This window comes from Triticum urartu, chromosome 7A (genome assembly GCF_056163025.1).
Source record: "Triticum urartu cultivar PI428250 chromosome 7A, HENAU_Tu73, whole genome shotgun sequence".
Classification (NCBI taxonomy): domain Eukaryota; kingdom Viridiplantae; phylum Streptophyta; class Magnoliopsida; order Poales; family Poaceae; genus Triticum; species Triticum urartu.
Window position 1 is genome coordinate 66,187,450 of NC_141879.1, and position 23,563 is coordinate 66,211,012.

A 23,563-nucleotide genomic window follows, 5' to 3' on the forward strand; every position below is an offset into this window, starting at 1 on the left:
CGAGGGATACGAACGTTGGTTCGTGGCTTCCCTGTTTCTTTCTTTAACGTAACTTTATTTCTTTTTTTTTTCGTTTTGGCCCATTGGGCCTCTAGATCAATACCAACAGCCGGTAGACTGAAGGAGAGCACTGCGTTGGCGTGGTGCCCAAGCCGAGATTGAATGTGGCCGCGCCGTTTTCCAGGCCGCTGCTAGGAGTGTGCGTTCGTCGATGGAAACGCTCGCCCAACGGATTTGCACCAAGAATGGCTTAGCGACGCTGGTCGGCTCGTCGCCGGCAAGCACCAGAGCGCCGCACACCATGAGAGAGAAAAGGGAGGGAGAGAGAAAGATAGAGAGAGCTCAGGGGCGGTGGTCGGGTGGAGGTTGGGGCCAATAGTAATGGGAAGGGTCCACGCAAATTTTGTTTCATGCACGCGTACGAACAAACAAACTAATACGATGTGTATAAGCTTGTACAACTGTTCAATATCCCAGGCTGGTACTGATTGATAGTTACCATCTCAAAGCGCGAACGCAGGCTGGTACTGATAGTTACCATCTCAAAGCGCGAACGCACGCGCAAGATACCGTGCATACATGCCGCCGTGCGTAGAAACTCCGTTCTACTACTAGTCTCTATATCTCTATACTAGTCTCTATCTATAGAAGCGGCCATATGGCTCATACCTAAAAGAACTGTAAGGTTCGGTCTCCCCTCTTACGTCCTTAGAGCATCTCCAACAGGCGTGTCAAACTAGCGCCGCGCTGCAAAATTCCCCGTTTTCGCGCGCGCAACCGAAATAGTTGCTCCAGTGGGCGCGCGAAAACAACGCGCGCGGCATACGTAGTCCAGCGCGCGGGCCAAAACTCCATCGCGCGCCGCTTATTTGCTGCGCCCGCTCCCGCGCGCTGAACTCTCGCGCGCTCGCTCGCACCTCCCACCCCCCATCCAGCCGCGCCGCCGCCGACCGCGCCACCTGGCGACCGTTCCGGCGCTTTCCCGACCTATCCCCACCCCGCGCGCGCTTTCTCCGGCCCCCCTCTGGTCCCGCCGCCTCGCGCGCGCTGGTCCTCCGACGAACAGCGCTCGCGCGCTCGCTGCTGCTCGGTGCCCGCAATGTGTTCGACAAAATGCCTAGAAGGTATGTATTGCTCAAAAGCCATGAATTTCGTGCATGTTGATTGTAGTTTTTTATTTATAGCATAGTATTCAACATTGTAGATGAGTTCGTCGTATGATTCTTCTGAAGAAGAATTTGATATGGAAGAGGAGGAGGATCTTGCAATGATCCTAGCTATGCATATTAATAAAAAACCAAAGCACGGTGGTTCGGTTATGGGTCGGCAGAAAATTTGGAGGGATAGGATCAATGCCCACAACAGATTGATCAGGCATTATTTTGCGGAGAATCCCACATACCCCGAGTCGTATTTTCGTCGCCGGTTTAGGATGAGCACCGAGTTGTTCAGGCGCATTGCAGAAAAACTAGCGAGCCATGACCGCTTTTTTCAGCAAAGGAGGAATGCCGCTAGAGAGCTCAGGCATAGCACCTTTCAGAAGGTGACAGCCGCTTTGCGTATGTTGGCATACGGTATACTGACTGATCTAGTTGATGATCACTTGGCTATGGGTGAGAGCCAAGCCACCATGTGTGTCAGGCGCTTCACAGTCGGAATTGTGCAAGTGTTTGGCGAGGAGTATTTGAGATCTCCCAACGCTGAAGACGTCGCAAGGCTTTTGGCGATGAACAAAGCTCGCGGCTTTCCTGGCATGCTTGGCTCAATAGATTGCATGCATTGGAGTTGGAAGAATTGTCCAAAGGCATGGCATGGGCAATTCCACGGCCAAAAAAAAGGTTCCACTATAATCCTTGAAGCGGTGGCCGATCTAGAGACTTGGATTTGGCATGCATTCTTTGGAATGCCTGGATCTTTGAATGACATCAATGTTGTCAACCGGTCACCACTGATGAGTAAGATTGCAAATGAGGAGTTGCCACCGGTGCAATTTGTATCAAATGGCCGTACATACAACTATGGCTATTATCTAGCGGATGGCACCTACCCAAAGTGGCAAACCTTTGTCAAGCCATTGAAAAAGCCAGAAGGTAAGAAAGAACTTGATTTCCACAATGCTCAGGCGGTGGCTAGAAAAGATGTGGAGAGAGCTTTTGGGATTTTGCAAGCCCAATTTGCTATTGTGAGAGGACCGGCTAGATTTTGGGATCAGAAGATGCTTTGGTACATAATGCATACTTGTGTGATCATGCACACCATTATCATCGAGAATGAGTGTGGCCAAGATGTAGACTACTCTCAGTATGAGCTCTTGGGATATCCCGTGCGAGTGCGACGGAGGGCTGAAAGGGTGGCCCATTTTGTTGCCTCCTATCATGCCATTCGACGTCCCGCAGCGCATAATGATCTTCAGAAGGATCTCATTGAGGAGTGGTGGGCATGGAATGGACGATAAAGAGCATCATGATTTGTGCGTTCATTGTTGAACTATTTGTTGTGTTTACTTGCACTATTTGTTGTATTGAACGATGAACTGTTTGTTTGAGTTGTAATAAACGAAATTGAACTATTTATTTTTGTTTGTTTTGATCTTTTTGCTTCTGTTTTCGAATGTATATATTGTTTGTGCGAGTGTCGCGCGCGCTGCATTTTTTCTGCATTTTAGCGCGGCTGCTGGAGCCAGCGCTGCGCGCCGCACCAAACCAGGCGATGGGCGCGCGCTATAAGCTGTTTTTTGCACGCGACGCGTTCGGCGCCTGTTGGAGATGCTCTTAGTTTCGTCAAGCCCTCCCGCACCGCGTGGGATTGATTTTTCTTCAGTCCTCCCCACGTTGGTTTTCCACATGGAAACCACTCCTAAAAAACCGAGGCCAAGTGATTCCCCTGCCCTATCCCCACCTGTGATCTGGCCGCCGCCAATCTCCCCGATCTAGCAAAACTGGGAGGACGCGCGCTCTCTGTCCTCGACCTCCCGCCAGCGACGCCCCAATGTCACCGTTCTGTGAGACCCAAGGATTCGCCGCTGCCACCCGGACCTATTTTGCGGCATCGAGGAGGGGTTGGGCGAGAGTTCATGTCCTCCCTAGGCCGCCGCAGCCGGGCTCGTATCGTCAGGCGGACATGGAGTTGATGCGGCCGCCAGCCACGCCCCATTCTTGAGGTCAATCATGATGGACTCTTGATTTCTGAACATATATGTTGCTTGTTGTGCTGCAGCCGGTGGGTCGTTGAGGTGGGGTGGGGCAACTCGCGATATGGCAAGGAGCTACTGCGGTAGGGCGCCGATAGCGACGAGGTCACCTACACCTACATCAACCTCTACCTGACCAACGTCCAGCTCATTTTCACTTGGGAGTAGGTGTTGCTGATTCCATTTGAATTTCCAAGCAATCTCGCCCTTTGCAGCCTTGCAGGTTCGTCTACCCATGTCACTATCCCCCGCAACAAGAGACAACTCGGTAACGAGCATCGCTAAGAAAAGAAATTGGGAGATACCAATCAACATCGGTGCAGCAGTTCTTGTGGAGATACCCATAATAGCTTACCTTTGAGACTCTCCCTGAAGTGTACATGAATGTTGTGACATGATGTGTGTTTGCTGCAAAAGATTAGATAAGGACAGCCCCCCTTCATAAGATGCAAGGAAGTGAAGAAACTATGGAGAAGTTTAGAGCTAGGACTACATCCACATGGATGCTAAAGAAGTAGTACAATCAGTATCAGACCTGCCGAAAGGTCAAAGAGTACTGCTTACAAGCATGCTATGGAGGTGGTGGAGCCGCCGAAACAAGGTAGATGCTGGGGAAACAGAGGGAGGGGGGGGGGGCATATAGTCACACCACAATTAGGCTTGACATTTCATTTCTGTGGAGCGCAAACGCACGCAGCTAGCAGCGGCAAGCCAACAACACACTCCTTCTCTGAATCTGATCCTGTCCACAGGTAATTTTTTTGATTCATTCCCAATGTCTTTCCTTAAATTTTACTAAGGTGATTGCCTATTTGTCTGTGCTACCATAAATAAATTATGGAAGATCTTGTTCGGTAAACTTGTTGCTTGCAGATTATGAAAAGGCACAATTTTTTAACAAAAGTTTTTAGTTAATATCATAAACAGTTCACTCAATTGTGTTTACAGTTCAGAGTATGTAGCTATCAACCATGGAAGGCGGGTTATTCAATAATGCACCGAGTACTGATTATATGTAATGTAATACTACCTCTATAAACTAATATAAGAAATTTTAGATCACTAATCTAAAACGTCTTATATTAGTTTACAGAGGGAGTAGTATATAAATGGTTCAGAATTTGTATTGTCCTTTAGCTTGGCCCACCCAGCTTTTTGTTTGTAGCTCCTCCACTGAGTTACATTTCTCATTTCTGTATGCAAATGATTTCTGTTCGAGTAGTATCATAAGCATATGATCATCAGATTAGCTAGCCTGAGATTGGCTCCTTAGGTCCATCAGTTTTGGGGGCCTTCTTTTCCGGTGGCTCAAAGGCAACGTAGGTGATGTCAATCCGTAGTTTACTTCTAATGACTGCATGTCATGTAAAGCAGCAAAACTACTTTTTAATACTTCATCACCATGGACTAATTGTGTTCTTCTTTACTGCCTATGCTGGAAAGCGAGTAAAACACATGCTTTAATGTGTGTTCAAAATTATATTTTTTTCCTTCAAATAAAATCATGGTGTGTAATATATTTTCACGAAATGAATAATGTTGATACCTTGGATGAAAGCTAACATGATAGTTTGTGTTCTCTTTACAGGAATTAGATAAACATGTAACCATTGATGCTTAGTTGATGAACTTTTTCGTTATATACATGTGATATTTAGACAAACCCAAATATCCCTTTTTCCTTACATGTTGGGTATAATGGGCCTTTTGATTTATTTTGAAGAGTGGTACTTGTGACTCAAAGAACAAGCCACGTCGATGGAGGTGGCGAGCCTGGATTTGTAGGCGGAGATGGTGGGGGAGGAAGAACAAGAATAAGAAAAAAAAACTTATTTGGCGGTAGAAAGGTTGAAAATGTCACCTGAAGTGAATTAGAACTTAAAGGTGTATGTTCGACATGAATAGAAATGAGCAATTAGAATGTACTAGTAAGCGTGCACGTGCAACGCACGTATCATCAAAGAGTCATGGTTCGCTCTCTCCTAACTTCTCTCACTACGGGAAAAATGGCGGCGATAGTTTTCCCCTCCCTTTGTCCTGGAGATAGTGGGTCCCTGCATCCATATTCCACCGCTCCAAACGGGAGGGGTGATGCTTCGACTCCAGTGCGGTGAGGATGTCGTTGCACCAAAATAATACAACACACTCTCGTCCACCTCCAAAAAATTATTGGCAACACACCATTCATGTCATATTTTTTTTCTTTTAGGGGAAACAACAATCTATTAGTAAATAGTTTGCAATGTCACGTACAATCAGTTGCCTAACAACACACCTATGCTCTGACTTCGGCTTTCACCGTGTCGATTCATCTCTAGATGTTTAGAGCAATAACACACCCCCTCTGTGGTAGCAATCACTGAAGTGGTTGGTCATTATTTTGTGAAAAAGAATTGAAAAGAATCGTCGTTTACCTTCACCCATTCATCCATTTTTCTCTAGTCTTGACCACCTATCCAGTGTCTGGTCAGTTGTATTGTGTCAATCGCATCACGTGTACCTGCAAAATAGGTTTTTTGTACAATTGTCATGAGGTTGAGTTTCTGCATCAGCTCCCCTCATATTGGTGTTGCTTCAAAATAAACGTAAAAAGAGTTGATTCGTTTGATCAGAAAGTAAATACCATGGATCCAAACATCGTTGACGAATTGCTTGGAGCTTATAAGGTATGGAATGTCAAACTAATGGTAGTAAGGGCGTGCATGTTGAGAACATCTTGTCCTAAATTATTTTTTGCGGGTAAAAACTTGTATTACTCAAACAATGTCATCGTGGGAATCTGCTTTACTACCTCTAGTGGGCTGAAACCTAACCAAATAACATTTCTACTTTCAGAGTTAGCATACCTAGCCAACAAATCACCAACCAAATTCTGGCTACGGTTGATATGAATAATTCAAGTCATATGAAAAGACAAAAGATGTTTGATCTCAACAATTAATGATGCAAACACTGATCTGTCCAGATCCTTCTCCTTGAGCACGTTCACTGCTCAAAGCGAGTCCAATTCCACACAAATAGGCAACTATGCTTCTTGTACTATATGTTAATGAAGAAAAGAAAAGTTTGATTTCCTATGAGGTATTTAAGTAACCTTAAGATAAATATGAATTCATTCATAATCATTTTTACCAACAACTTTGAAACCACAGACTCCCACACTTACAATTTTGAAAAACTAAGGCAGCCTAGAAACAGAAAAATGAGTTAATCCAAATACTTCAACCTTTTATGATTTAGTATATACCCTGCAAGACTATTCAAAATAGAGAAATCGGTTGCATATAGATAAGTAATTTTCTGCTAAAAAAATAATGGTTGAAACTTTACTTAAAAATGCAATGCTCCAATTCAGCAAACACCAAATTTCCTTTTTTCCGGGAACACGCATGAGAATGGCATGTAAATCTATTAAGAAGGGGAGAGTGCACCAACCTAAAGAAGGCTAACAAGAGCAGCAGTGCCACAAAGTTTAAACAACTATAAAACAAAAGGATGACGCAGCGTGAAGCTAAATATCATTGTCTCTTCAGCAAAAATATTCATGAACAAATCTCGCTATAACTTAGTATTTTCTATTTATATGTGGCGTGTCAGTTTCAATGAACAAAATGAACAATGCATTTTCTAGATCTGAATTCTTAATCCGCAATTTATTAGAGATCCAATTTCTCAATTTTACCCATCGTCTTTAAACTCTGTGTTTTGAATGAAGGAAGGAAAGAGCCATCTCCAAAACCCTTTCCCTCCTAATACCCGCACCATAAAATTTATTTCAGAAATTTTGTTTAGTGCGATGTCTAGAACGCAGAAGAACATTGCTGTAAATCGCTTGCACACTTGTCGTTGTTGTGCTCTTCTATCCTCAGCCTTCTGTTCACTTACTCGCTGGTCCATGATTAGATGGTGAAAATAGAGCCCTTGATGGATGCGGTGCTGAGCGACTACACCCGTGTCGCAAGCGTCTGGATGCCTGCATGGTGGTCGTCGCCTTACGCGATGCAGTGACCATCATTAGCGCCCGCTTGCTGGCTGCCCGCCTGCGATGTCGTCGCCATTCTCGACCTGCTTTTGGCGACCGTCCTCCAGGACAGTTGTGAGGACGCCCTGGTTGTCATCGGCGGGAACTTGATGGAGTCCCTAGAGGCCTGCAACTCCGCGAGGCGTGCGAGTGTCGGACATCGGCCTGCGCCATGCCATGGCCATCGTCCATGGTTGCAAGTTGGCCGATCGCATGCGTCACACAGTCACCATCGTTTGAGCTGCGTGAGGCGGCAATCCTTCGAATGGCATGCCTGACGCCGTGGCGTCTGTCAATGAGTTCGCCATCGTCTTGGTGGACGCCGCCCTCCGCGGGCATGCCGGCGTGCGGGTGGACGACTCCGTCGCCCTGCTGGGCGCGGCCTTCCGCGGGAACGCCGCCGTGCAGGTGGACGCCGGTGTCCGCGAGCGTGTAGTCGTCCGGGATGCCGCCATCAGCGAGCATGCTGTCCTCCGCAAGTAAGGTATATGTCTTCCCAATTCCCACAAGTGGATATCTTCCATGACCATGAGCTTGATGGCGAGGAGAAGAGGCGCACGAAGATGTAAGGCGAAGAGATAGGAGGAGGAGGCTTGCGATCTGGAGTAATTAATGCGTGAGTTACGACGGAAGCGGAAGTAGAGGAGCTTAGTTGGAAAAAATCCCCGAAATATCTCATCCGCAGATCATGGATTTTTTTTTGTAAAAAAATTATACCAGACTAAACGGAACCAGGGTTAGTTAGTTAGATTTCTTTCCTAAATAAAAGGTGCGCGACTTGGTCTGCCGGCAGAACATCAAATCTGAACCGTTCAATTGACGGGCAGAACACCAGATCATTATGGGCTCTTAGATTTTACTTAATCAAATGGATTTGAGGGTTCTGATTACCTCGTGTACACTTTGTGGGGTGTCTTTAGAGGAATTCTTGTTTGCTCTTTTAATAGTAGTATAGAAGTATAGATGCACAGAAATGTAAGGTCCCCTCTCCCATATTACGTTTGGTCCGACCTCTCATCCGTACCTCTCAATCCCGATTTTTCTCTCCCACCTGATTTTTCTTGCATCCCTGGATTTTTTTTTCTGCGCTTGAATTGCTTTATTCATTGGCCTACCAAATAAATGATGATACAAGGAGCAATAACTGGCAATCGGCAATCAATGGCTAAATCTTATGGCAAGTGGCAATTGTACGATAAATGACAATCGCCGGCTAAATCTTATGGCAAGTAGCAATCATGTAAACAATCTTATATTTACCAATTGGATGCACCATACAAGGCTTCACGTTAATCCTGATAATTAGAAAATTGTCCGTTCAATCACAGTATTAATTGTCTACAGCCATAGGATGAGGTAACATGAGTCCGCCCAATGTCCCACGTCTATGACCTTAATTCTAGGAGTCTTGACAGCTATAACCATCCGATATATGCTATGGTTAATCTAAAACGTTGGATCGTAATAATTTGCTCCCCTAACTTTTCTAAATCTTTTGGAATTTTTTTTCCCAATATGTACGTCACAGATGTAGTCAGTGCAACCCTATATTCCTCAAGCCCTTCTCCTAGGCTGCAGCCGCCTTCTCTTCCCCCACAGGCCTCCTCCAGCGTGCTTTCCGCGTGCTTTCCGCTTGACCCGGCTGCCGCGTTCTCCTCTTTTTTTTTCCGTGGTCGATTCTCAAATCAGTCTAAGCGCTATCTTCTCTGGCTCCCTCTTGGTTTGTTTTCATGCTAAGAAGAAGAAGAAACCAAACGGACCTGTCATCCGGGTATGTTTGTCCAATCCCTCTTTGCTTAATTCTAGGGTTCACGATTTACATCAGGTAGTTTACCTGTAGCCGTATTAGCCGTGTAGTGTACGCTGGATTCAGAATAGCAGCCTACTTGCAGTTTTGCAGTTAGCACGTAATTAATATCATACAAGTTGAATTTTCAATTTCATGGATGCATCTCTAGGCAATGAATGCATACTACCGATCCATGAGCCTGATTGCTATAAGGCTTGCTGACATATGAGGTACGTACTACCACCATATCATCCATATACACGTACATACTTTTTCCTTACTTGGTAGCTCTCTGTTATGACTGCATCCCGGGGAAAGTTGTGGACGAAGGCTAAAGTTTGATGTGGGCTCAGTTACGTGATGTTCCAAGAGCACTGCTACATGCATGGAACGAAGTTGCAATTGTTGCCGTCATGATCCACACTTAGCCGCTTAGGGCATCAGAAAGGATAGCCATAGAGGCTGTCACTATTATCGTCTAGCCGAGTAGAAGAAATGGCAGTTTTCCATTATACAAGCGCAACAATGGTTTGCAGATGAAGGGGCATCATCAAGATTTCAAGGATGGCCTGCTGATGTCGATGGATTACAACGGCTAGCACGATTCAGCAAACGATCATAATGAAAACTGAGCTAATTTTTATGTGAAGCAAGGCAAGTCCTCTTTGATATATGTCCAGTGTAATTTTGATATTTTTCAGGATTACACGACCGAAGTAATACGTACATTACATTGTAAAGGCGATTCCATGTAAATATCATAACAAAACAATGGTGAATATAATTTTTTTTCCGAAAATGAATGGTGAATATAACTAACTCTTTTTATCTAGAAGGCATAATTACTTCCATGTTTCGGCTGGAACATTCGTCGGAAATTTTCGTAGTTGTTAGCCTTTCATTTTTCTATTACACCTTGTCGTGACTCCTGTGTTAGTGAACTTTGTTATTCGCACAAAATGTGTATTTTTCAGGTTATGGCCATCCGATGAAATATATCGATGGTTCAATGTGCTTCATGAAATCAGCTTCCAGTGCAACGTCATGCACGATTGATCCTGTTGGAGCCTAACCTGTATAATATTGGAGCATTTTTTCCCTTTGACTATTGTGAATTCTCACTATGGTGTCCCATTACTTCAACCATAACCATAAATATCTTACCTGAGTTCAACAATCGTACCCACTAGCTAGAAGTCCGGGTGGTATATGATAATTCGTGGAGTTTACATTCTAATATCCGCACCATATTTGTTGGTTCATTTCAACCCGTGATTCAAAGGGAAATTGTGAGCAAGACTTCTATGTGTATATATTTCTTCATCTGTAGTCACTAGTAGATAAAGGGCATTTAGTCCTGGTTCCAGAACCGGGACTAAAAGCCCTCCACATGGCCGCTGCCTGGAGGTCCATCTTTAGTCCCAGTTGGTAACACCAATTGGTACTAAAGAAAAATTTTATGATTTTTTTGAATTTTTTTTATTTTTAAATTTCTGAATTATTTTAACCTCTAACCTCTAATCACGCCTCATCACTGCTCAATTTAAGCTCTAATCTCTAATCACCACTCATCATTCCAAATCATTTAACTTCCCGAACGGTCACCCATCCTCTCACTACTCCAGCCTGAGCACGCTTAACTTCCGGGTTCTATTCTCCCTCGTTTCCAAGTCTGCACTTGTTGTTTTCCTGACAATAGTAAGATGTCAATCCTATTAACCCTCAGAAATTTAGCTTGAGCATGAAGTTACACATTTCACTGTTTGAGTTTCAAACTATTGTTCTAAAAAACAATAATTATTTAGTAACACTAATATTTCTTGAATAAGTAGTTTGACCACAATTTGATCACAGTTTGACCATAGTTTGACCAATGTTTGACCAGATTTGACCAAAATTCAAAAAAACTGAAATAATTATTTAGTAACACTAATATTTCTTGAATAAGTAGTTTGACCATTGTTTGACCAGATTTGACCAAAATTCAAAAAAACTGAAATAATTATTTAGTAACACTAATATTCTTGAATAATTATTTAGTAACACTAATACTTCTTGAATAAGTAGTTTGACCATAGTTTGACCAGATTTAACAAAAATACAAAAAAACTAAAATTTGAGCATAACTCTTTTTCTTTTAGAATTTGAGGATTCTAAAAATTCGCAAACAAGCCGTAGGCGGTCAAAATCGGATGCGGATTTTCGTGCTGAACATTTTGATATATTATACGTTTTTTCCCGATATCGTATGCAAAAGTTATAGCCGTTTTACGTGTTCCCTGCACTTTTTGCAAAACATGTCCAAATTTAAGTTTTTAAATTTTCCGAACTAGTAGATGTAGTAATATAACTACCTCTCGAAGGATTTTACTTTTTGAAGTTTTTATCATTTTCTTTTGATTTTTTCAAAACAAAAAAGGCGATCCACGCGCGGGGGTGGGGGGGGGGGGGGGGTAGAGTTTGAAAATAGGACCTTTAGTCCCGGTTTGAGACACAAACCGGGACTAAAGGGCATCGGACCCTTTAGTCCCGGTTCGTGTCTCAAACCGGGACTAAAGGTCTAATCTTTAGTCACGGTTTGAGACACAAACCGGGACTAAAGGGCATCGCACCCTTTAGTCCCGGTTCGTGTCTTAAACCGAGACTAAAGGGCTCAGGTGAACCGGGACTAATGTCTTAGCCGCACGAACCGGGACTAATGTGAATATTGCCCTGTGACCAAAGCCCTGTTTTCTACTAGTGAGTATCCAATATTAGATACATGTGTATCATGAGAATTTTCCGACGAATTAAACGACTTGGCAACTAAGGGCCCATCGGATGCGGTTTGAAATTGGATCACTGATTGCCAGCTCCACCTTCTAGTTTGTCAGATTTAGTTAGTCCCAATGTTTTGTATTAGTAGAAGCCTAAATTTGATGTAAACATAATTGGTCCAAGAATTGATGAGTTTTGGAGCATTAACGCTTTGTATTATCATGTTTAGTGTTCTTCTTTCTAAAACCTAGGTCATGTACCTAGAAATAGTCTGCTCTGTTGTTTTACTCATTAGTACAGTCTTCCATATGTAGCTTCAGAAAGTTGTAGTGTAGCTCGAGTTCCATGGTACTCCCATGAACAGTAAAATCAGAAAAAATAGTAAACAAAATTATCTCAATTTTTTTGCGGGGAAAATTACCAAACGTTTCACATGCTTGTAAAATATGGTGTCCAGATGACATCCGACGAACACAAAACGACAACGAAGATCTGTTAAATAGTGCACACAAGTTTCACATCCAATTTTGGTATTAGTCGTATGATATCCTAGAATGTTATTTAGACACAAAAAAATGCAAGTACCTAAAACATTTTTTCATATTCAATCACATAAAGTTTCAGAATTTTGATTTTTTTAAATAATTTTCTTGATTTTTACTATTCATGGGGTACCATGAAGCTTGAGATCTGAAAAACCACTTTCATGTAGCTTCTGTGGTTTTCTTCTTTTCCAAGCAGGAGTCTTACGATATAATTAGAGAAGCTTCTTTATATGATGTTTGATTCGGGCGGCTATGTCATATAAATTAGCAGTTCGACATCTCTCTAATGTCCTGGAGGCATTGCTATTGATGGAATTTTTTTGTGTTTAAATGTCGTGAAAAATGTTGTCACTTTGAATGCCCTTTGAAAGTTTCTCTTCAATTATTAGCTTTGATGTAGTTACCTTACTATATTCTTAGAACCTACATAGATCCCTGTAACATTCCTTTATTGTAGCAAATGGACAAATCGCCAGCGTTGACAGTGGGGAACAATATTTAAACACATGAAGAAGGGACTGGACAACACTTCAACCTTTGAAGGCTTTATTTTGTGTTGCGGAGATGAAACAATCACACAGGTTAGTTTCTCATTGTGTTAACCACAACATATACAATACTGCTATTAGAATACCTCGGAGATTTCTAATCCCGTTTCTGGATTTACCATCGTCGTAGTCACTTCACTTGATGGATTTTAAGTGTTGATTTCCATTAATGCAAACTTTTAGTATTCAATTTATTCAATTCACTTTGCACCACCATAAATTTTAGCTATTCCCTTTTGTTTTGTATATAGAAATTGGCCCGGACTATATCACTGCATGCTACCTTCATAATTATGATTAATATTAAAATTCTATCTAAAATTAAAAAATCTGGATCATGCAAGCGCAAGGGTTGATGACACAACCAGAATATATGTAGTGCATATAGTTGTGCACAACAGACTATTTATTTAGATTGAAGGAATACAAATCCTCTTCGGCCATATTGGCTAAGCATGAAATGCATGTCTAATAACGTCAAAATATTTCTTTTGTGTTGTTTCTACATTAATGGATCATCTGTGCATAATATATGAAATAATTCTAGCCCGTGCAGATGCACAGGTTGACGACTAGTATATGGTAATTAGTGATAGGTAGCTAAATCTTTAACATAGTACTACCTCTCCATCTCCCTCGTGACTTGTTGCAGCGGCGTCTTCCTTGGAGAGGCATGAGCAATCTTCTCCATCTCCTCGCCAAGACCCTCTCACCTCATCAGGTTGCAGGTGGAAAGGAAGGCCTGGACGCGGCAACCGCCACAACCTGCAACGCCCCAATCCTCGTTGACACAACATGCTAAACAGTGCGCGATCTCACCGACGAGGACGCCACCATATCCTGGCGATGCATCCATGGAATTTCCGGAGATTGTTTTCGTGATATCTGATGCTACCACCAAATTGTTGCTCTTGCATGTATCTCTATGTGTGTTAATCAAACGATATTCCTCTCAATCTTATCTTCCTATTTGTTTTTCTGTTTGTGCGTGTGTTAGGCTTAATGAAATTTCTATTAGAGGCAGGCCTTCGTGGATGGGATTGGGCAAAGAGAAAGTAGCACACCACGAGGTGCACCACCACCAAAGAGAAAGTGTGTGTATTTACAGTTGCATAAGATTCATGTAGTCAAGATACAATTTGTTATTTTGGTATGTATGGTGCATTCACAAATTATGTATTTATTACCTCATGATCTTCATCATTAGTTTTTTTTATCACTACAGGGTTTTCACCTCACTGAAGTAAATACGGTCTCCAGTCAAAACTTCAAAAGCGTGTCAATGCACATGTTGAGGTACATACCAAATAGCACTTTCATGATTTATGTATCTTTTGCCGAGGTTGGGTTTATAAGATCTCATTGCATGTGGATTTCTTGGACTTTGAGTTCGACCTGCTAACAATTACTCCCACTTTGGAATGAAATAAGGAAGCAAAAAAATTCATTTCAACTTTTGACATTGTATGCTATGCAAAGTTGATATTTATGTATGTTAATGTGGCTCAACATGATTTATAAGATTGGGTAAATTGTCTGGTGATCTCAGAACACCATGTATTTTTCTTTTTGCTCTTGCTGCATTATTGAAAATTGTTTGGCTCCCGTAGCAACGCACGGGCATTTATCTAGTAAAAAAATAAAAAAATAAACAATGTTGATAGGTCTGGTGTGGAAAATTTGGGATGTTTGGGTAATGAAGAGAACAAATACATCACCAATCATATTACATATAGCAACATATGTACATAGGAAAGACGTCTTCGATCTATATCAACCTAGATAGCAAACATAGCACATGACAACATATAGCAATATTACACATCATCAACCCTAGGCATGCCACAACTTTTCATTGTTGGGGCTCATATTTGCGGCCACAATATCATTTTGTGTTCAGTTTTAGGAGCCATTGCAGCAATTCTCAGCCAGAGGGCTCATTTAGCTGTCACGGTGGCAATTTTGAGCTAAATGGCACATTTAGCTAGCATGGTAGAATTATATATTGTGCCTTGGGGATCATTTAGGCTTGCATGGGAGCAATAACGAGCACAAAGGCAATTTCTATGCGGTGACACCATTTATGAGTCAAATGACTCATTCAGCTACCATTACTGGTCGCCACCAGCATTTAAGATCCATGGGGCTCAATTTGTTGTCATGCCAGAATCATCATGTTTAGATACGGCGAGTAACTACTAAGGTTAATGAAGCAAACATATAAGGTCAATTCCAGCATATATTGTAAAGGATTAAGTAGCAACTACACAAAAGATACGGTAAAGTCTAAATGGTCAAGTTCAAAACAACCTTTTCAAAACCACCACTGTTGTTAAACACAACACGATGTGACTATGCTTCCAGTCGTTCAATTAAGTGATGACAAGGAATCGGGGATGTCACCATTTTGTGCCCTCTGCCGACTCCACTACTTAAGGGTTTACTCGCTGTTGTAGAATTATCCATGTCTCACTGTCGATTTCCTTGTTGATGATTTTGTGGGGCCTGTTGGGTCAATCTCAAATTCTCAACTCGACTCTACAATTTCCATGTGCGAGATGGGAAAGGGTTTGACCTCAATTGGTGATGCCCCCAGTAGACTGGCACTTCAGCATCCTTTACAGAAGTACGTTGGTTATCTTGTAAGTACATTTATAGTACTCAGCGTGAGGTCGTACTATTTGTTTGCTAGGAGAGATTCCCACTTGTTCCCTATGGACTTTGTTGCTCCAAGCCCGTGTTGCCCCTGCTATTGTATTCCGCTTCTTGTAAACTAGGCTAAAGTACCATCTATGGCTTTGCTGTAATAAACATGCCACAATAACATTGTGACCATCTTTTAGTAAGGTCAGAGTTGTAATCACTATGTATGACATGCGGCGCTAGCGTGGTTCTTATGATGAGATACGCAATGCCCCAATTAGTGAATTGGTGTGTGAGACCCTACCGTGGCAAACCAATCCTCATGTGATCTTTTGAGAGAAGGGTGCCTTTGCAATTTAGGCACTGTTTTCTTGAGTTTGTTTCTTTGAGCCTTACATACGCGGACTTCAATTGTAGTATGTGCTTTTTTGCAAGTTATTTTACGTATTTTGGTTATGTTTCTCCATATTGTTTTGTTAGCATTTGCTAATCCTCATCCAAAAGGGTATTGACTAAATCTCTCCTAGCTTTATGCCATCTGATTTAGTTCATGTACTTTTTGTTTATTTGATTTAGTTTATTTAGTTTTTTCTTGAGAATACACACAAGTATGAGTATCATATACATATAGAAGAGATAGGAAAGAACCCCATACACCGGATTACAATCAGTGTGCGACTGCGCATAACCTTGTCAAGTGAACTACTCACTACTAGACTGCCTATACAACTCGACAAATACACCCTGATTCTCTCCGCTGAGGAGAAGAGCCATCATTCATGCATTTCGCTCATTGGAAATTCTCGGAATTTTTATGCAATCCCAGCTCCGCAAACATTAGGGTTTCTTGCCCACATGCGTCAACTAGGCCCAACCAAAGAGCAACACCGACTTATGAGAGCCTTGGGCCCTTTTCCCCAAAAGACTAGCCAGTTAGAGGGGACAGCCCCACCCTTATAAGTCGTGTTCAGTCCTCTCCCACAATCGATGTTGGACTAAATCCAAAATTCTTTCCCTCATACTTTGGTTACCATGGGTCCGCTAACATTACCGTTTCTAGGCCACCAACCATGACCGAACACCCGTGAGTCTAACGAGATTTGTTCTGGCCACTTGAATTCTGATACCAATTATTACACAATCCTAGGTCGGCTAACACCAGCGTTTCTGACTCATATGCTTCAACTAGGCCCAACCGGAGAGCTACACCGATTGATGAGAGGCCTTGGGCCCTCTTCCCCCAAAAGACTAGCCTATTAGGACGGGACACCCCCACCCTTATAATTCATATTTTGTCTCCTCCCACAACCGATGTGGGACTAAACCCAACAATATTGTTAGAATTAATTTGAGGTACTAGTCGATAATCTGAGGATCAAGCTATCAGACGACGCATGACATCGAGATTTGTTAATGAGATTCAACATCATGGCTACATTCCCGGGGCGGAACTCTAGGCGCTCCTCCGCATGACACTGTTACAATACCGCACCCCGGCTGCCCAGGCGTCGGCACATGCAGCCAGCTCGCTCTGCGTGCCTGTGCTATTATGTCTACATAGATTACGTTGTATGTCTACCCACTCATTATATAAGAGGCCTAGGTAACAAGTGTCATATTAGGACACAACTCCTATCTTATCTAGACACAATACAACTACAAGTCCAGCTGTATCCTACCTTGTACACTATATATTCAACACAATTCCAACAAACTCCACCTTACTGAATATTCTCCACCACTTTGGATTCATCCATGTGTCAAACTTCCATGCATATTTGACTTGAGTCTATCTCATAAGAACTGCCGCTATTCAAAAGAATCCATTTGACTCCATCTACAACTTGTCGTCTCTTCTTTTCATGATCATAGTCAACACCCGAGTAAAATTAAGTTCCTCTTTACTCTAGTTTCTACTCCCAACTTTCGGAGTATCCATTCAGTCCCATCACATAATGATGACATATGTGTGTGAAAGTAAACAACTCCACCTATCAGGTGCCACACATAAGAGTTACTTGAACTCAACATCCTCACTCTTTCTTGACCCCTGTCTAAAACTGGAAGGAATTTCATCGGCACTTGTAGTTACCTCGAGTCAAATTTGCAGTTGTCTCATCAAATGTATGACCACCAGTGCCATGGCCCGTCTCCATGCCTTGTGCTAACTGCACGCCTCACCGCTAGTACCGCATCGAGCCTTTGCTGTCTTGATGAGTCTCAAGGGTCATGAGCCCACACTACTCAACCCCACCGCAGGGTACGACTGATCATCACCGACAAATGATAAGTTTCATGTTTCCATCAGGCCACTGGGCTCTAGTCCGAACCACATGTCACTTGCTTTTCCCCGCTGTAATAGGCTTCAGCTCTCCGAGCTCTTATGTCATAGCCCCTCAATCTGCACCAAGTGAAGTCTTCGAGACTCCAACTCCACCTTCAACGGTAGACGATCAGTCCACCATCATGCCCCGTCGACATCAAGCTCCCAGGTACATAATTTGAATCAACCCCACAAAATAATCTTGTCGAAGCCACACAAGCCATCAGGCATGTGCTGCGTGTTTCCATGCCCTAGAAGTTGGTCACTATGATCATCATGCTCCTGTGTCTCCGTTGCTGAGCCCACCATCGTTTTGTGTCCCAACCGAATCAGGTCTATCCGTCAGACTATCTAGTCCGACCCAACCAAACTTGTTTGGCTGCATGACAAGCTTGAGACTCCCAAATCATCTTCCGTGTGAATTCTAATCCATCACATGATAACTCAATCTTAGCTCCCATGAAATACCACACCACCTTCAAGCATCCCTATTGTTCCAACAAAATTTTCACCTTTGTTTGTCATAACCCAAGGCTTTCAGTTGCACAAATTTCTCCACCTCAAACCTCATACCATTTGGCACTATGATCGTTTAGGGCACCTCCAACACTGAGCCACAAATTTGCTCTGGCATCTATTCATGGACAGGGGGACCAGTCTGCGGATACTGTTGCCAGTGGGAGCCATCCAACGTTGCCCGCATACATTTCAACCACATTTTGAACTAAGTGGACGAAATTCATGCAAACACGACGTATTTCATTCAAGTCTGGTTATAATTTGCATAAAAGGTCAGTATTTCGACCGTTTAACAAAAAACAAGAAAAAACCCTATACCGTCTATGCGGGCGTAACAGTTGTGCAGCGGGGACATCGGCTCGTCCTTGTCTCGGCGCCCGATCTGGACACCACAGTTGTGCGGGGGTGGCAACGGCTCCTCGTCGGCGCGGCGTCCGATCTGGATGCCACGGTTGCCCTGGCTTGAGGTTGATTTGTCCGTGACCGCCCGAAGCAGGGAAATCGGTTTGGTTTTCGCGTGGTGGCGCGGCAGGGATGGCAGCTACACCTTGACGCGCGTCGGCGATGGTGGGAACGAGCCCATGTGATGGAGCCAACGCTCCGTCACTATGTTCGTCTGATGGATGAATTCCTCATTCGTTACAGCGGCCTCGGAGAGGAAGCGGGGCCGCTGCTATGGTGGTTGGTCTGGCTGCTACTGCAGCATCTAGTCCTCCTTGTCACAGAGGAGATGACGATCTCCTCCTTGGTGGAGGAGCCGACCACCATGGATGCCTAAGGGCCCGAAGAGCAATGGTGGCGGCGCCAAGAACCACCGGACGAAGAGCTTCACCCGACTTCGCCTGCCGGCACAGAGCTACATGACTTCGGCATCACCTCTGATCTCAGAGAGGAGGAGGGGATTGGGCACAGTGATAGGGGAAGGGAAGGTGGACGGTGCTCGAGGAGAGGGAGTGCGCCTCTGTGCGTCGCTAATGCATGTCTTAAATAGCAATGGCCAGGCCGGCCGAAGGGTCGGTCAGCCCACTTCAATGGGGCGCAACGGCCGGAGTTGGTGTTTTCATTTTTTTTGCAGAAGCGGAAATGAATACAGAAACCCCGAAAACGAATACGGAAACAGATACTACCAGAAACAAACACGGAGCAAATACAGAGCGGACACGGAAACAAAACTGTTTGTTGACTGGAATTAAAACCCCCTTGAATCATAGAGAAATACAAACAAAAAACAAACAAATTGATGGAATTGTTAACATGGCTACAAAATAATATGGTTGTGTTGGTATAATAGGGTAGTATTGTAGTAGTACATGACAATTTCATATAGGGTCTAGTTGAGTATGTGTGTGGTAGTAAAACATGGTACTCAAATAATACATTATGCTCATTTTACTCAATGTATCATCGTGTATTGTTTGGTAGTTGGGCTACAAAGCAGTGATGGGCCTATAATAGAAACGGAAATTCCATATTAACGAAAACGGAAAGTTCCGTTTCCACGTGTGTTCCACCGGAAAACATTATTCCGTTTTTGTTTCCGTTTCCGCATAAAAAATTCCATTTCCATTTTCGTTTTGCAAATTTCCGTTTTGCAAATTTCATATTTCCTCTCCGTTTCCATTTTCCCTCCGGAACAGCGGAAACGTTCCACTCCATTTTCATCCCTAGTTTCTGAGGACGTGGCATCCGCATTGAAACGGCGACGCTCCGGTCACATACATCACCGCCGCCCTATCGTCCAGTCTAATCACGGGATCAGTGGCGGACACTGCATGCTCTGCGCCGGCATCAATGCAGAACGGCAAGCGCCGTGGGCGTTCGATGCAAAGCGCGGAAGGAAGTACATTCGCAAAGCCCCCTACCCCATCCTCTTAGTTTGTATGTAGTTTACCGGAGAAAGTACGTTTGGACCGTGGTCACACGCGGGCGTAGCAGTGGTCTGGACGCCCGCAAAGCCCCCTCCTTCCATCCCCTTAGTTTGTCTCTGGTTTGCGGGAAAAAGTACGTCCGGACCATCCCGCAGATCGATACACAGGCCCGCGTTGGTTCACACAACACGTTCATACCGCATGGTCCAGACGTATGCGGGCGGTTTGAGAGTATGTGTTGGAGATGCCCTACTTAAAAAATTAACCAAGCTTTCAACGCAATGCCAGAACATGTGTATCACGTTTTGCCGGAAATCCTGTAATAAATTCAAGAATAAATGTGAGCACCAGGACTTGATCCCTGATGGGTTGGGATACCACAGTCCTTCTAATTATCCAACCACAGGTTAGTTCGCAGAACGTGGGCACCACTAGTAATAAATCAACTGGGTGGTCTTCACGTGAATTTGCTCTTCCTTTGCTTCAGCTTCGGATGCTTAGCTTTGCGTCCTTAGAGCATCTCCCCTCTTACGTCCTTAGAGCATCTCCAACAGGCGTGTCAAACTAGCGCCGCGCTGCAAAATTCCCCGTTTTCGCGCGCGCAACCGAAATAGTTGCTCCAGTGGGCGCGCGAAAACAACGCGCGCGGCATACGTAGTCCAGCGCGCGGGCCAAAACTCCATCGCGCGCCGCTTATTTGCTGCGCCCGCTCCCGCGCGCTGAACTCTCGCGCGCTCGCTCGCACCTCCCACCCCCCATCCAGCCGCGCCGCCGCCGACCGCGCCACCTGGCGACCGTTCCGGCGCTTTCCCGACCTATCCCCACCCCGCGCGCGCTTTCTCCGGCCCCCCTCTGGTCCCGCCGCCTCGCGCGCGCTGGTCCTCCGACGAACAGCGCTCGCGCGCTCGCTGCTGCTCGGTGCCCGCAATGTGTTCGACAAAATGCCTAGAAGGTATGTATTGCTCAAAAGCCATGAATTTCGTGCATGTTGATTGTAGTTTTTTATTTATTGCATAGTATTCAACATTGTAGATGAGTTCGTCGTATGATTCTTCTGAAGAAGAATTTGATATGGAAGAGGAGGAGGATCTTGCAATGATCCTAGCTATGCATATTAATAAAAAACCAAAGCACGGTGGTTCGGTTATGGGTCGGCAGAAAATTTGGAGGGATAGGATCAATGCCCACAACAGATTGATCAGGCATTATTTTGCGGAGAATCCCACATACCCCGAGTCGTATTTTCGTCGCCGGTTTAGGATGAGCACCGAGTTGTTCAGGCGCATTGCAGAAAAACTAGCGAGCCATGACCGCTTTTTTCAGCAAAGGAGGAATGCCGCTAGAGAGCTCAGGCATAGCACCTTTCAGAAGGTGACAGCCGCTTTGCGTATGTTGGCATACGGTATACTGACTGATCTAGTTGATGATCACTTGGCTATGGGTGAGAGCCAAGCCACCATGTGTGTCAGGCGCTTCACAGTCGGAATTGTGCAAGTGTTTGGCGAGGAGTATTTGAGATCTCCCAACGCTGAAGACGTCGCAAGGCTTTTGGCGATGAACAAAGCTCGCGGCTTTCCTGGCATGCTTGGCTCAATAGATTGCATGCATTGGAGTTGGAAGAATTGTCCAAAGGCATGGCATGGGCAATTCCACGGCCAAAAAAAAGGTTCCACTATAATCCTTGAAGCGGTGGCCGATCTAGAGACTTGGATTTGGCATGCATTCTTTGGAATGCCTGGATCTTTGAATGACATCAATGTTGTCAACCGGTCACCACTGATGAGTAAGATTGCAAATGAGGAGTTGCCACCGGTGCAATTTGTATCAAATGGCCGTACATACAACTATGGCTATTATCTAGCGGATGGCACCTACCCAAAGTGGCAAACCTTTGTCAAGCCATTGAAAAAGCCAGAAGGTAAGAAAGAACTTGATTTCCACAATGCTCAGGCGGTGGCTAGAAAAGATGTGGAGAGAGCTTTTGGGATTTTGCAAGCCCAATTTGCTATTGTGAGAGGACCGGCTAGATTTTGGGATCAGAAGATGCTTTGGTACATAATGCATACTTGTGTGATCATGCACACCATTATCATCGAGAATGAGTGTGGCCAAGATGTAGACTACTCTCAGTATGAGCTCTTGGGATATCCCGTGCGAGTGCGACGGAGGGCTGAAAGGGTGGCCCATTTTGTTGCCTCCTATCATGCCATTCGACGTCCCGCAGCGCATAATGATCTTCAGAAGGATCTCATTGAGGAGTGGTGGGCATGGAATGGACGATAAAGAGCATCATGATTTGTGCGTTCATTGTTGAACTATTTGTTGTGTTTACTTGCACTATTTGTTGTATTGAACGATGAACTGTTTGTTTGAGTTGTAATAAACGAAATTGAACTATTTATTTTTGTTTGTTTTGATCTTTTTGCTTCTGTTTTCGAATGTATATATTGTTTGTGCGAGTGTCGCGCGCGCTGCATTTTTTCTGCATTTTAGCGCGGCTGCTGGAGCCAGCGCTGCGCGCCGCACCAAACCAGGCGATGGGCGCGCGCTATAAGCTGTTTTTTGCACGCGACGCGTTCGGCGCCTGTTGGAGATGCTCTTAGTTTCGTCAAGCCCTCCCGCACCGCGTGGGATTGATTTTTCTTCAGTCCTCCCCACGTTGGTTTTCCACATGGAAACCACTCCTAAAAAACCGAGGCCAAGTGATTCCCCTGCCCTATCCCCACCTGTGATCTGGCCGCCGCCAATCTCCCCGATCTAGCAAAACTGGGAGGACGCGCGCTCTCTGTCCTCGACCTCCCGCCAGCGACGCCCCAATGTCACCGTTCTGTGAGACCCAAGGATTCGCCGCTGCCACCCGGACCTATTTTGCGGCATCGAGGAGGGGTTGGGCGAGAGTTCATGTCCTCCCTAGGCCGCCGCAGCCGGGCTCGTATCGTCAGGCGGACATGGAGTTGATGCGGCCGCCAGCCACGCCCCATTCTTGAGGTCAATCATGATGGACTCTTGATTTCTGAACATATATGTTGCTTGTTGTGCTGCAGCCGGTGGGTCGTTGAGGTGGGGTGGGGCAACTCGCGATATGGCAAGGAGCTACTGCGGTAGGGCGCCGATAGCGACGAGGTCACCTACACCTACATCAACCTCTACCTGACCAACGTCCAGCTCATTTTCACTTGGGAGTAGGTGTTGCTGATTCCATTTGAATTTCCAAGCAATCTCGCCCTTTGCAGCCTTGCAGGTTCGTCTACCCATGTCACTATCCCCCGCAACAAGAGACAACTCGGTAACGAGCATCGCTAAGAAAAGAAATTGGGAGATACCAATCAACATCGGTGCAGCAGTTCTTGTGGAGATACC

General features: G+C 44.5%; 1 pseudogene; it reads right to left on the bottom strand.

The window, feature by feature from the left end:
* Positions 1–7,067: 7,067 nt before the first annotated feature.
* Positions 7,068–23,500, bottom strand: LOC147957847 (uncharacterized; annotated as a pseudogene).
* Between the last annotated feature and the right edge of the window lie 63 nt (positions 23,501–23,563).